Below are 16,159 nucleotides of genomic sequence, written 5' to 3'. Positions count from 1 at the left end.
TGAAAACAAGCCAAATATAAAATAAATTAAATACAATTAAAGGGAAAACTGGCAAAAAATATTTCAAAAAATATTTGATCATAAAATAAGCTGCTGTTTGACTTATTTTCATTTCATTGATCAAATTATATAGATGAGCTCAAACAATAGAATATAATAAATAGTTAAATAGATTGATATTTTCATCGACAAATGGATGTTAATGATGAAAATAAAAATAGAAAATAGCATTTCAAAAACTATAAATAATGATTATAAACAACAACAATAAAAATAAAAATAATCCAAATTATAATAACAGTTATTATAATAATAATAATTATTATTATTATTAATAATAATAATAATAATAATAATAATAATAATATCATTACCATCAAAAACCAAATTAAAAACTATGAAAAAAGACAAATATAAAATAATTAAATTAAATTAAAAAATGAAATACACTAAATAATTAGACTACAAACAAATAAATGGAGCTCTATTCAAAGCCAGACTAAAACAATAAAAGACAATAAATAAATAGATGAAACTAAGGAGATGTTGAGTTTCCTTTTAAAAATCTCTCCATTCTCTGCTGCCCTCAGGTCTTCAGGAAGGCTGTTCCAGAGGCGTGGACGATAGTAAGAAAAGGACGCCTCATAGTGGGTTTTGGTTCTGACTTTAGGGATTATTAAAAGGCCACGAGCAGAAGACCTGAGGGTTCTACAGGGTTCATACGCTAAAAGCAACTCTGAGAAATAAATAGGACATAAAACATGAAGAGCTTTATAAACAATCAAAAGGACTTTAAAATCAATTGTGAAGCAAACAGGCAGCTAATGCAGAGACTTTAAAACAGCTGAAGACTCTGTTTAATATTAGTGTGAAGACACAGGAAAGTGAGGTGCTTTGAAGCAGCCTTATCTCTCCACCACAGGGGCTGATGGGAGGTCTGAGGACCTGTTAGAAACCACGTGGCCCTCGTCTGATCTCGCAGCTCCTCCTTGTTTGGCCTCAGCTGCATCAGAGCGCCACTTCTCCCCAGGTTCACCAGAGGAAACACCGCTGCACAAAATGCTTTTCCTCCCAGCTGCTGCTCTGTGCTGTCTGTGCTCAGGTGAGTGTTTCCAGCCAATCAGGAGCCAACAAACTCCACCTTTAACAAACACTGTCACACTCACCTTCATCTACCTGTCTGTCTCCACACAGCGCTGGCTGCCATGGCAACACAGCTGCTTCAGGAGGATTTAACATGGACCAGGAGAGTTGGTGAAAGAGTCTCCTTCAGCTGTCGAGGCACTGAACAGTGTGATAGCTATTATGTATGGTGGTACCAGAAGAGAGACACAGAAACATTCACAGTGATTCTCGATATTAACATGGATGATGGTGAAATAGATAAAGATTACAATCATCCTCAGAAAGATGATTTCTCAGCTGTGAATAAACAGAACGGCTGTGAGTTGCAGATTCAGAGCGTTAAACTAACTCATTCAGCCACCTACTACTGCTCCTGTCAGAAGCGTGTTCCCCACAGTGATAAAATATCCCTGCAGCCTGTACAAAAACCTCCAGATGAACAGATGTCAAACAGTGTCTGTGACAGGAAGAGAGCAGTAAACCACAGCCCAGGTTCACATATTTCACCTCCATCTCAGCCAGAGTCACAAACACACTGAACTGAGGGATTTATTTTCTTTACTGCTGTCAGGATTTATTTGATATGATATTTATTCATATTTTTATCAGATATTCCAGCAGGTTTATTGTTGTTCCACACAGTGAGGACAAACTAGCAACACAGAGACACAAAGATAAAAGAAGTGAAAGAGAAAAGAGTCAAATGAATATTACAAATAAACTGAGTAAAAAACATTAAGAAGTCTTGTTTGAAAAGCAGTTTGTCATTGAAAACATGATGAAACAAAAAAAAGCTTCAACATTTTGATAAAGATTAAAATCCTCTGCTTTGACCTGCTGCAGGAATAAAGTCCGTTCCTCCTCACAATGCTGACCTGCTTCCTGTGGCTCCTTCACAATAAAAGCTTTCTTCCATCACATGTTGGAACAGATTTGAGCAGATCATTTCACTTCAGTAAATGATACAAGTGAATTGTAGGATTTGTGACAGTTCCCCCTCAACAGAGATTTGGTAAATGTATTTGGATTGAATGAAGGTTTTTCTCTGTGAGCAGTGGGACCTTTGGCTCCGTCTTTACATCCAAACAAAACTTTGATCCAGAACAAGAGAACTGTTGGCCTGATTTCTATCACATCTACAGTGGATGTTTATGGTCCCCAGAGGATGAATCCTCATATTTATACAAGTTTTAAGATCTCATTTTAACTGCTAATCAACAGAGAAATGTCTCATGAGCGTATGTGACAGAATATTAATATACAAGATATTTGAAGGTTTGAAAACAAAGAATAATGATATTAATGTCAAAGCCTATATACATACATCCAAACACTGAGATCACTTTTAGATTTCAGTTGGCAACAAAACTTTTCAAGCAATAAGGTTCATTCTGGCTTTATATTTTTGACCTTCAGGTCAACAGAAATATTTGAGTGTTTACAATATTTGTCCTAAAGTTTAGTTTGAGTTGTTCACTGTTTGTTTGTGTGAACAGTAACTCTGGTCTCATGTGTTGACCTGATTTAAAAAGTAGGAGGATAATAATAATAATAATAATAATAATTATTATTATTATTATTATTATTATCATTATTATTATTATTATTATTATAATCATGGGCTCTTCACCCCTAAAACTTGGAGTAAGAAATGTTGTTATCCTAAAATTTTGTTCGTCTTTGACAAACTTAAATGATGTCCAAAACAAACTCTGTAGTTTGTGGTTTAAATGTTAAGGATGAAAATGAAAACACCCCCGCTTAGCAAATGGTATCATCCTCCTCTCAGCCGCTCCCTCTGCACCGCTCCGCTGGCCGACCGGCATCCAGCGACACACGCAGAGTGAGAATCCTTTAGTTGTCGTGTTGGGAATCAACTAAGTAAGTTGCTCCAGCTCTGTCTCATACTTCTTTCCTTTTACCTGGAGTTGTTCACATTCAGATACCATATCGGAGAGTACTGGAGTCCAGGCACCGTTTTCCAGTTAGTTAGCCCGGTTAGCTTCGTTAGCGCCATTAGCGCAGCTACAGTCAAACTGGAGCGGTCCGTTTATTAAACAAAAGGAGCAGTGCCACAAATTAACTGTGTACCTGTGAAGTGCGTACTTGTGTCTCTTTTGTAAAAGTTCATCGTTACTTTAGAGACATAATTTGACGTCACGAACGTCTTTTTCTGGTCCGTCGTCATGGAAACATGACTCCCTGTCAGGGCATTTGGACCAGAGTGAAAACAAACGACATAATCACTGTATAATACCAGTATGTGTGAAAACACTCACTGTGGCTTTTTAAATGAATTGTTATTTATTCCTCGTTTATATTTCATATTTTTCAGTTGTGTCTTACTGTCAAAGTAGACAATAAAAAATAGTTAAATGTTTTTCTTTGCTGTATTTATTCATGTTTTGCAGAGGATTTAACCTGAACCAGACTTTGCAACAATAATAATCACATTACATTCATGCAGACGTAGTAGTATATACTACACACACACACACACACACACACACACACACAGTAGGTCTATACATAGGCTATTTATAACACAAAGGTATGAGATGTGTGAAAGATAACTCCTACACTGTAAAACCCGACAAGTTCATATAACTCAAAAAAATTGGTGAAACTGATTACATCGAAATTTTCTAGTTTCACTTACTCAACTTTGTGTGTTATATTGACATTTTAAATTAAGTAGCTTTAACTAAATTATTTTCAGTGGACTAACTAAATTTTTTAAGTTACACAAACATTCTTGTTTAAGTACTTTTTACTTGGTATTTTGTTTTCACAGTAAGAACAGAATTAAGTATGGCTTCCTTAAATATTTTTTATTACCTTTAACATAAAAAATTTAAGTTGTCTGTAAGAAATTATTCACTTAATATGTACTTAACTGTTTTAAGTTAAATTAACACTGCACAAAAACTCCTATATAATTAAAAACATTACTTAATTTAAAAGCAAAACTGCAAGTTAGTTTACCTTGAAACATTTTATGTAATCAGTTTCAAAAAATGTTTTAAGTAGCTTTAACTAAAAAGCCCCAAATACATATGTTTTGAATAGAAAAAAATATATCACATTTGAAATGCCAGAGCAAATTTATTGAGTAACCACAATTAAACAGTGTCGCAAATGGAGGATTACATTCCAAAAATAGTACAAGGGCCTTGCAAGAAGACTTGAGGACTCCTAATCACTTTGTTACATAAGGACTTATCAAAAACAGCTGCCAAACGGTAACATTAAAAATGCAAGCATTATTTAAAACACAGTCCAGAACCTCAAAACAATGTTTGTCCTATGACCTGTTTTTTTTATGTGTTTTATATGGAAAAAAAAACCCTTTTTATTTTCCATGCTCAACTCTTAATATTTTGCTGAACCCTAATTACTTCAATACTTTAAACACTTCCATAAACGTTATCCAACTTTGGCATCCAAAATGTATCCATTACATCTTCCAAAACTTAAAAAACTGCCTTTAAAAAACCCCAAAAAACAATCACTTTGTGACAATATGAATGAAATCCTCTGTCACACATTACACATTATTCAGACACTTTTAGACATTTCCATAAAACTTTGTGTACAAATGTTACAACCTAAATGTACATAGTACATTCAATAACACAACTAAAACCGGGCCTGAGCAATGTTGTGAACTTTGTTTACATATTAGGATCCCTCCACAATCAGCAAGTCATTTTTAAGGGTCAGCACCCGAGGCCTCAACTTCCCATCATCCAGGCCCATAAGTACTTTCTGGATGAAGTCAAACGTGTTTGACATGCCGTTTGGTTAACTTAGATGCAAGGCATAAAAAAGTGCAAAAAGTGTGACCAATGCCTCAGCCATTTTGGAAAATTCCATAACTATGTTACCCTCAAGTACAATTGCAGTCTTCTCTGGGCAGAAGAATGTTGCATCTGTTGAATCTGCACTGATCAACAGGATCCCTACTGGTAGATCTTCAGTGATTGGTTCATCAGACTTCGCCATCTGAAGACAACAACAGAGAACTGTTATGTGAGATAACCTGAGCTATCTCCCAAAGCTGTTTGCAGGCAATTCATCAGTAATGAAGACAGAAAACAGTCAGATAGAACCATCCAAAACAATAATCACAATACATAAATGCAAATGGTTTCTCAGGTCAGTCGCAGGTCACAGTCAATATAAAATGTGGAACAGATTTATATAAAATTATTTATGTAAAATGTAGAACAGAATGTTTTGTCTCCCAGCCTGAAATTTGTTCATTTTACCATGTTATAAACAAAAAATTTGATCTTCAATTGACTAAATATTTTCCATTGTCATTGTTGCAAGAAAAAAATAAAAAAAATAGTAATAAATAGAGATTCTAAATGTTTTTAAATGGAATGAAAAATTCAGACTTACACATTTATTTTTATTTTTTAAGCTAAAGAGCTGCATTTCAAAGGCATCCAAAGGAATAAATCATGCTCAGCACTTGAAATGAATTAAATATAGTTGGAATTTACTCAGCAGTTCGCACAATATTAAAGATGCTATATGTTGTATATGCCTTTTTTTATGATTTGAATCCATTGTATACCTTACATTATCTATACTACTTATGGAATTACTTATTGCCTGCAACAAGAACCTGAATGCAATCTGGTCAGCAGAAGAGAAGAAACATTTGCTGAAAAAATTCTCACAGACAAGGTCCATATCTAGTGATATAGGTTGAAACATAAGCAAATATATGTCTTTTTTTATTTCATTTTTTAATTCTTTTTTTTTTTCCTGCATTGCAGCAACTTAAACAATGTAACAAAATAAAAATAAATACCAGTAATTGTATTGTATTGTTGCAGAGCAAATGCTTAATTGTACTTACATCCCAAAACTTCAGAAATGTAGAGTCATCTTCATGAAGATAAGCTGGGAGGGCACGAAGGACAGCAGCCCGTTTGATGTGAACATCAACTTGTTCCTTGCGTGTAAGAACAAAACAGAATAACAGTAACTAAACAGATATGAATTATTATATATCTACACAAACACATACACCGACATAGTACAACTTTTAAGCACCAACAATCTTAAGCAATTGACCTGGTGGTCATAAGCATCAAAGAGCTGACCCAGAGTGTCAGCTACTTTCCCTGTGCGTGCAGCTCTCTTTCTGAACAAGCTCTGGGGGGGGGGGGGGGGGTGGGTCGACTAGTCACCGACTATTGAAACGATTAGTCGACTAATCGGATAATTATTAATTTTTTCTTAAATGTAGCATGAAGTTGCTTTAAATATGTGGCAAAAGATAATAAACACAAGAAAGATGGGTACTTAAATGAAAAATGCATCTTTTATTCAACAATTCAGCTGCTGATTCATACAAAAAATAAATAAACCTCTGTCCATTTTTTCTGGACAGGAAAATGTGTTTTATAAAACTGTATTTCTGCTCCATCAAGTGGGTGGAACTGGTTCTGGGTTCTGGATGTAGTCTGGGTTGAACTGGGCTCACCTGTTGGAACCTCGTATCACAGACCAGCACCAGTACTGACTCAGTGAGGAGCCTGTTGCTGCTGCACATCTGCTTCTTCTGCAGAAAGGCTCCATGCTGGCTCTCTGCTTCAGACTGCATGCATTTAATTTAAAATATGTTCGTCAGACATAACGTTAAAGCTCTCTTTTAAAGCCAAAAAAAGCGCTTATAAACAAAACGTATCGGCTGAATGTTACTTAAATCTTACCGAGACGAGTCAGACTCCGTTTGGTTCAACTGCCCGACGTGCTTTCTATTTAAATGCTCGTGCATCACCGAGGTGCTGCTGTGATACGCAGGTCTGCTTTGCAAACCTTGCAAGTCATTTTTTTATTGGCCGTATCCAGGCTAAAATGCTCCCAAACTTTCTAAGTTTTGGTACGTGTAGCTGTGTTGGACGCCGCAAGCGCGTACGTTACCGCTCGCGCTCGGAAGAGATTGTAATGAAGTGAGATGCCTCACTCTGTTGGAAAAACACGTCTGGCGACGATAGTCGACAATGGAATTCACTGTCGACTATTTCTATTACCGATTTTTGTCGACAACGTCGACGAATGGTTGCAGCCCTAATGTATATGTGGCCCTGTAAGGAGATATAAACAGCAACAAAGCATTCCTGAATACTGCCCAGTACTGCCAAACATTGACCTTGAACTGTTTCAAGTTTGGGGGAAAACATCCATACCACTACACTACCAAATCACACTCAATGGTATTCACTGCAAACCTGAATGGATATTTTCAGCTTATCACTGACAAAGTCAGTCTGACGAATGAAATTGAATACATGTGCCTAGATAGATTTACTTAAAAAATATTGTTTACCTGTGACTCTATTTTAAGAGCAGGCCAGCGTTCCAGGATCTCTCCAACAGGTAGGTCATCATTTATGACCTCTTTGCGCCGTAGGCCAAGCCATGGTAAAATTAAACGATTTTCTCATCAATTGAAAACAATATTCTCATCAATTGAAAACACTTGTGAAACAGGTTTTAGATTAATTTGATTGTGGTGCATTAATTTACATTTCAGCAACTATGCAAAACAAATATCGAAAAAAGCTTAATGTTTGCCGATAACATACCAGGTTGAAGACTCTGTATGTCGGCCTGTTGCTTCAGCCTTCAGAGAAAAAAGAATGACATTTTAAGCAAGATAATACACTTTCAACAAAAGCATTATGTACAATATCTTTGAAGTATTACATTGATTAATGTAATAACCTCACACAGTGTGAAATGTCTTAATCCCAAACTTATTAAAACAGGTTTATGAACATATTTCACTTTACTCAGACTTAAGTTCTTGCTAATCTATAGATATTGTGACAAATGGAAAATGTAAACAGTTCTTATATCTCTAAACCAAGACATAAAAGGGTATTGCTACACTCTCAGGTTAAGAAGAGAGATAGTATCTATTTTTTATTTATTATTATTTGTTTTCAATAAAATCTTATTTCTGTTTGACAGTCGGAATGACCTTAACCATGCAAAGACTGGGAACACTTGACCGCTGGACTGCGGTTATTTTTCCACACTGATTACAAGCCAGTTTACGTGCGTTACAAAAAAACAGAAATGGTCCGGTAAAACGTGAAATTGAAACTGATGTGACCTTAACTTTAAAGTTAAACCCTCCATACAAAACATTAACATTCAGTAACCGTTAAGCCGAGACATGCCCGGACATGCATGCCGATGAAACATGCAGTTCCAGTCAACATTGTGTGGTAAAATCAACTTTATGAAATTTACCAGACAACTTTCTACACAAGACAAAATTTCCACTTTGACATAAAAATCGCACAAGTCCACTTTCTAATTCCTCTTTACATGTAAATTAGCTAACAGTTAAGTGAGGCATTTACAAATTAAGCTAGCCAAATCACATTTAACGGACAGATACAAATAACTGCAGACAGCCCGAATGCACACCGTTAAAATATGGCGCTTAAACAACTCTTAACTTAACAAATTAGTGCTCCCAAAGCGAATATGAAAATAACGGAGGTCAGGGCGGTGAGGGCGGTCAGCACGGCGTTCACTGTTAGCGACTCTTGCTGGGAAAGTTGCTTCGTTCTCGGCTTTTCTTGACGAAGCGAGTAGCGGTAATGGCGGACTTTCCGACAGGCTTGGAGAAGAAGGACGCGCGCACGTGACGTGACGTCATCAAGTTTACTGTCAAACTATTTGAGTACAGTGACTAAAATAAATGAAAGCGGTCGAGTACTGTTAACTTAAAATTACAAATGTGTACTAATGACTCAGAAAATATGTGGTGTATTAACTTTTTAAATTTTTTGAGTTAGCACAGATTATTTAATTTAACAAGCTTTTACTGTACGGTCTCTCTCTCTCTCTGTGTGTGTGTGTGTGTGTGTGTGTGTGTGGTCGACAGTTCTTTAAAAGAAAAAAGACAGATTCAGGTGAGAGACTAGGGACAGTCCATAATGATCTCTGTCTTGTTTTTTCTTCTTCTGAAGCGTGTTAAGCTAAAGTAACAGATAATATAAACCAGCTATCTGTATGTTGTATCAAATTACTTATGTAGGAAATGGTCTGCTACAATATATTTGTGTATGATTGTCAGTGCCAAGGGAAAGAGAGAAAGATAGAGAAGGAGAAAGGGAAAGGGAGAGCACGCAGGAAGAACCAGGTGAGAAAACAACAACAATAAATTGATATATAGTGAATAGTGGCGAGCAAAACAGTAACAACTCATACTCCTATTCTAATTTATTGGCATTACTGTAGGTGGCCGATATTTTGCATTTTGTTGTCCAAGTAGCTGTTACTTTGTTCAGTAACAATAAAGTTCAATCTAATCTAATCTAAAAAAAAAAAAGTCTGTTGTGCTTTTACAGTCAGGAGAGTCAGTGTGGATGTTAAAGTCTCCTAGGAGGAGGACAGATGGGGAGACTGAAGACAGTTGTGTGAAGAATTCTAAAAATCTGACAGAAAGGTTGGGTTGGGTTTGGGTGGACGGCAGATAATAGCAATGATGAGGTTTTGGACCGGGGAGTTTAAATGGCAGATGTTCAAAAGATGGTGCAGCAATGATGGAGAGTGGCCGAGGGTTGAGGTCTTGGTGGTGTTTTCCTCCTCCTCGGCCCTTAGAGCGAGGGATGTCCATGTATGAATATCCAGCAGGGAAGGTTTGGTTTAGTGTGAAATATTCCATGGGTTTTTGCCAGGTTTCAGTCAGACAGAGGAAGTCTAGTTGTTTGTCACTGATGAATTCATTTAAGATGAGGCTTTTATTGTTGAGGGATCTTGTGTTGAACAGGGCTTTTTTCAGAGGCTTTTGTTTTGAAGTTTGCATGGAGGAAGTGGGTACTGGGCGAAGGTTGAAGGCATTCACGTGGTGGTTCTCCTGATGACGTGGTGAGTTGTTGTGGTGACAGAATGAGGAAGTGCAGCAGCTGTCGTCGGTCCAGAGAGATGGGACGGGAGCCTCTATGGGTGTAGTGACGGCGTCGTAGAAGTCCAAAGTGTTTTATTGCGGTGATAAGTTGGTAACTCTGGTCTCATGTGTTGACTTGATTTAAAAAGTAGGAGGATCACAACTCTTTCTCCTTCAAATCAAAACAAGACTACAGAGCAACACACACTGGCTGTGTGGCCCAGCGTCCTGTCATTGGACGCACACACGTCATAAATCAAAGTAATGGACAATTTAAAGACGTGAGCTGATGATGGTGTTTGATAAAAACTGACCAAAGTCAGTAGGGTTCATCCTCTGAGGAACATGAACGTCTGAACCAACGATCCACGGAGACACTCTGCTAATGTGTCTAAAAAGGACATAAAAGAAGAGACAGTCATGTTAATATGAACATTAGAGAAACACATCATGGAGCTGAAATATGATACTGCTTCATAATGTGGACTGGTTCACCTCAGCTGACACATTCAGCAGCAGACAGGTTTTTGTACCAGTCTTTCTCACTGTGGGAGGCAAACGGTACAGGATCTTTGGCTCTGGAACTAAACTGTTTGTAGGTAAGAATAAACTTTCTTTTTCCTTCAGTTGTTTTATTGACAATATCTTTGAATGAGTTTCTGCAGCTTGTGACTTTTTTCATCATTAGTAGAGAATTCTTGCAGCCATGCAGCTATTGTTACATAAAAAAAGCTTCATAATTCCTGAAAAGATGTTTAAATCTCACGGCACAACTCAAGTTATTCTTTATTTCTGCAGGAGATGAAACTGATTCATATAGAAAAAGTTTGATATTGGAAATGTTACAAATATACAGTATTTGATCCTCTCAGTAATTCAGCAGCGCCTCTTGTTTTTATTAAACAACACACTATAACTATCACTACAATTGTGTTTTATATGATGATAAACATGTCCTAAAGATATATTTATCATACTGAATATGATATGTCGATTAAATAGAACGTATAGAGACTAATGAGTCATTTCTATCTGTGATACAGGATGATATCTAAAGGCACACACTTTTATCTTTGTGTCAAAACACAAAATAATTATAAATTATATATAAAAACCTATAAAACCTTTAGGAAAATATAGATCAATATAATGTGTTGTTTTAATTTTTATGTATTATTATTTATTAATATTTTGATCTGTTTATTTAGCATAAAGAGTAAAATATACAGCGGAAAACGTGTGAATAATTTTAACACAAATTTAGTTGCTGTATTATATTTTATGAGCTCATGTTAAATTCTGTCATGTTATTTATATGATCATTTAATTTTTGATTAACTCAGGGTCCTTTTTTCATGTTCAACAGTGATTTTATTCAATTTGGAAGATGCAGAAATTTAATTTTATTTGGGTATCAAAGTTTCCATTTTATTGTATAAAGTGCAATTAAAAAGAAATCTGATTACATATTTTTGTAATCCAGTAGATCAAGTTACTATAATGACAAAAACTGCCGTGAAATTTCTGTTCAGCAGCTGAATCCATTTCAGAGTGATCTGCCCCAACCTGCTGATATTATATTATATTATATTATATTATATCATATTTTGTTATAATATATTGCATTATATTACATTATATTATATTATAACATATAAAATATTATATTACATCAAAATATATTACGTCATATTATATATTTTATCTAATTTTAGATTATATTGTATTATGTGGCAGTTTTTATTCACATTTGACAGAATCAAACATTGGCGCAAGAACTTAAAATTGCAAGAAAACAGTTTGTGCCAAATATAATAAAATATATAACAGATAGAAATGGTGATAATGCATAGTATAAAAATACAAAATTATTGACATCATTAAAACGACAATTGCATTTTATTGAATATGTAATTTATAATCATGTGTAGAAAATGATGAAGAAAAACTGTTTTACACTTTCACAATAATATAATATTTGACTTCATCCTAAAGGATCAAGACCGTCTTTTTATTAAATTATATTGTTATTATAATTTAATAAAAAATTAAAAACTATAATGTATATGTTAATGTAATATGTTATTTTATATTAACATATATTTTAAACCTGACACTGACAAATTTGGACATTTTCTAAAATGACAACAAAACAGAATGAGATAATTTTCAGATCCTTTCTGAAATATATTCAATTAAAAACTGGACAAAGAAAATATATTTAATTTTCAAATGGATATACAGTGATTTTGGAATTTGATTTAAAATGTATTTCTAATTATGTTTTACACATCATGCAAACTTTATATTATATTATATTATTATGACATTTTAATATCATATTTACTTTATTTATTTTATTAAGTGGACATTTTTATTCACATTTGACAGAATCAAACATTTTTGCAGGAAGTTAAAATGCCAATGAAAATAGTCATAAAATGATTAATGTCTTGATTTGTTCCTATATAAATTGTAAAAGGTTTATTGTGGTAAATATGTGGTTAATATCCCAGACGAGCCCCCATTTAGTCATAACCCGACTCCTGGGCCATGACAAAAATGGGAATGGACACAAAGAATGATGATAAATTAAAGGAGATTTATTGTGATAAAGTAAAGAAATCAGTCCAAATGTGGAGTGTGTCAGTCAGTAACATCAGTAATGTCAATGTGAGTGAATGAACACAGACTTAAAGCAAAGCCGCCATCCTGTGGCTCCTTCAAGGACACTAACAAAAAGCAGTAACTGGGAGCCTTGCCTCTTAATAAGTAGACACTGGACTGGAGCGTCAACATTCAATATATTGTGTTCCCTAACATGAAAATAATATTTGACATGAAGGTAAATATGTGCTTTATTTAAAATGTGTCATATATAAAAATACATTTCCATTGTATGAAGGTACAAGTCATCATTATATGAAATGAATTTCTATAGGTAAGAAAAATTAATGGTAAATAATGTGAAATGAAAGATGTGATCTTGTGTCCTGCTGCTGTCGAACTTCAGGTGAGCAGGTAGTGAAGCCCGTGGTGAGCGTGTACCCAGCAGCACCCAGAGCCCACCTGGAGGGGAAGAGCTCCCTGCTGTGTCTGGCCTCAGCCATGTTTCCTCCTCTGGTCCGCTTCTCCTGGAAAAGACGAAAGGAGAACGGTCCTCTGGAGGAGCTGCCCCCTGCTGAGGGAGAGCAGCTGGAGCTCAGAGAGTCGGGACGCACCGCCGCCATCTTGCTGCTCCGTCAGCAAGAGAGCAGCACGTATAAATACCGCTGCTACGTCCAGCACGAGGGGGGCCAAGTGGAGGCCCCAACAGAACAAGGTAATGAAGGCTCGCTGACTGTGTTCAGCAGTGATTCAGCTTCATGTGGAGACGCTGTCAAAGAGAGCAGAGGAGCAGAGGACTGACATTTCTCACTGCAACTCCAAACATTTCACTCCTTTTCTGTTTCAGAGGTTCCAGGGACTTTGGTCCAGGATCAAGTCTTCCAGTCTCAGTGCAGGGTGATGCTGCTCTGCCTGCTGTACACAGTGCTGATAGTGAAGAGTCTGGTGTTCTGCTGTGGACTCGTTCTGCTGATGATCCTCAGAAACAAGGGACCGTCCACCAACTGCACACATGCTGACTGACTGTTTTCTGCCTTTTCTCACCATCAAATCTCATCAATTCATCTCATTCATCACGCTGATCAGTATTCACAAATTTCAACGATGACGTGTTGTGCTTGTTTTGTAAAAGGAAGATACCGTCATCCTAAAAATATAAATACATATATACACGTGTATATATATGTAGTTACTAAGTGTACATTTTGTCTGTTGTTATTTTGATATTTTAGTGAATTTCCACTTTGAATTGCGACCTGTATAATAATAGAGATTTATTCTCAATCTCAGTTTTCTGTTTCTTTGATTCATTTTAATCAAGTTTGTCAAATTCTTTCAGTGAAACATTCTCAATATAGTGAAAAATCACAGTATGTCTGTTTTTGAAACCTCATTGTTTTGATGTATTTCAGTTTAACTTCAGAGCAAATAATCAGAAACAGAATCTCTTGGATATATATAGTATTGTTCAAATTACACAGTTAATTATCTAATTATGTCAGAGGTTCGTTGAGACAATACTTAAGAGTATATTCTGAAACAAGTCTTTAAAAAATGATTTACTACTGATGTCTGGAAAAAACCCTCAAGAACTTCACTGGAGACGGTCAGAGTTGAAGGCAACAGAGTTTATTCTCAAACAAGAGTTTAAACTATAATCTTCCCTCCTACTATCTGGGGAATTATTTTTTAAATTATCACTTTTTTTCCCGGTTACAAAGCTCTTTTATTATTGTAAAAAGAAATTTGGTTTCACTGTAGTTAAGTAAAGTAAAAAGTATCTATATATCTACATGTATAGAGCTATGGATAAGTAGTAGTAAAATAGCAAAATATAAAGACTTAAAAAAGTACTCAATAGTCAAGTACAAAGAAATTTAATTTTACTTTTTTTATTAAATAAAAAAAACTATATGAAATAAATAAACATTTAAACATTCAAGAAATACATAATTTAATTAATTAATTAATAAGGCAGTTTCAGGAAAAAGCTCAAATGTCACTCGTTAAATTCAATATTTCCAAATGTATGAATATGAATGAAACAGTACGGCCCACTGAGATTACTGGCTTTATTGCTTTATGTCTGTTTATATTGTGGTATGGAAGTATTATTCATCTGTCTAATTATTACGGAATTGTTCAAATTATACAGTTAATTATCTAATTATGTTGGAGGTTCCACTGAGATAACAGTTAAGAGTTTATTCTCAAAGACTTTAAACCAGAATAAACTATCAATGTAACATTTTGCATCAGTTTATATAACTCTAATCTTCCCTCCTACTATCTGGTTAGTCTCAACATTATTTTCTAAAATTAGCAGTTTCTCCCCCGTTACAAATCATTCATATTGTTTTAATTTTGGTGCGCTCCACCTCCATGACCTCATGTGGGGCTGCTCCTACTGAAAACTGAAATTCCCCCCAGAACAAGTTGAACTTGCACTTGCTGTTCTGATCTATTTCTGGTCCTGGTTTTTCAGGGGATTTCCAGAGTGAATCGAACTCTGATCTCCTTCAGTCTTTTTCTTGTTGTTACACACTCTTTGTAGTAATAAATATATCATTTGTGATTAGTGACGATTAATACTCGAGAAATTATAATCTAATGTTTACTGTGTTAATACCACAGTTTTTGTGCAGTTGAGTGTTTTTCTTTTCGTCACTTTATATCAGGAGTTAAATAAAAGTGTTTTATTGGAATAAAAAAAATATGATATACTGTAGGTTATAGATTAGCATTGTAAAATAGATTATTGTATGATTTCAGTCCCATAATTTTTATACAATAAATATCAGTATGCTACTATACTTTATTTTACAGTGTGATAAAAACTCTTGCAGTTATTTTAGAGGTAATTGTACCATGTTATGGAATACAGCATTAATGGTTTATTTCTGTCATTAAGTTCCTGTTCCTGAGACAGTGAGTACTGAGTGCTGAAATCTAACTGAACTTCCTCTAACGATTATTTAACCAGAGTGGACGGTTGTAACTGTCATTGTGTTATTAACGTGAGAAAGGCTGCAGAGCAGAAACCCACACAGCCCGTCTGCTGCAGGAAAGGAAGTGTTGATTCGCTGCCAACAGTTTGTTTTATGAGCCTTAATAACCACTGAGAACAGATTCATATCTGCTGCTGTGCACACTGTTGGGGTTTTCATCTGCCTCCAACCTGAGCAACACTTGTGTGGGTCTCACGGTTCAAAAGTGCTTTTCACAATTATTAATAATTATACTAAAAAAATATTATTTATATTAAATGATATGACTCTGTAAAACAGAGAAAAGAGCCAATTCAATTAAATCAGTCTCATAAAGTTACTAAACTATCAATGTGTGTGTGTGTGTGTGTGTGTGTGTGTGTGTGTGTGTGTGTGTCTGTGTGTGTGTGTGTGTGTGTGTGTGTGTGTCTGTGTGTGTGTGTGTGTGTGTGTGTGAGTATGTCTGTGTGTGTGTGTGTGTGTGTGTGTCTGTGTTTGTGTGTGTGAGTGT

At 35.3% G+C, this 16,159-nt stretch overlaps 1 pseudogene; it reads left to right on the top strand.

Annotated features, from left to right (window-relative positions):
• The first annotated feature begins 760 nt into the window (after positions 1 to 760).
• LOC131980939 (immunoglobulin lambda-1 light chain-like) lies at positions 761 to 13,788 on the top strand (annotated as a pseudogene).
• The last annotated feature ends 2,371 nt before the right edge of the window (positions 13,789 to 16,159 follow it).

This window comes from Centropristis striata, chromosome 11, assembly GCF_030273125.1.
Source record: "Centropristis striata isolate RG_2023a ecotype Rhode Island chromosome 11, C.striata_1.0, whole genome shotgun sequence".
Lineage (NCBI taxonomy): Eukaryota > Metazoa > Chordata > Actinopteri > Perciformes > Serranidae > Centropristis > Centropristis striata.
The sequence above is the reverse complement of the archived record's forward strand: the minus strand, read 5'-3'. Positions and strand labels throughout refer to the sequence as shown.